Consider the following 217-nt stretch of genomic DNA (forward strand, 5'->3'; position numbering starts at 1 on the left):
GCAACTTAAGATTTAGTGGATATCATAATTGCTGCTAAATATTATCATCGCTTGTTTCACCGTTGTTTTTGTTCATTTGAAAGCATTAAGACTGGCCATATCGATAATGAGAAGGTTGATCTTTTTATTGCCATTATTAATTCAACTACAAAAGAAATCATTGGAACTAGGCCTGCCTCATCATTTGTATAACTGTACCTTGCCTCAGGTTTTAACA

This window comes from Penaeus monodon, chromosome 19 (genome assembly GCF_015228065.2).
Source record: "Penaeus monodon isolate SGIC_2016 chromosome 19, NSTDA_Pmon_1, whole genome shotgun sequence".
NCBI classification, from domain to species: Eukaryota; Metazoa; Arthropoda; class Malacostraca; order Decapoda; family Penaeidae; genus Penaeus; species Penaeus monodon.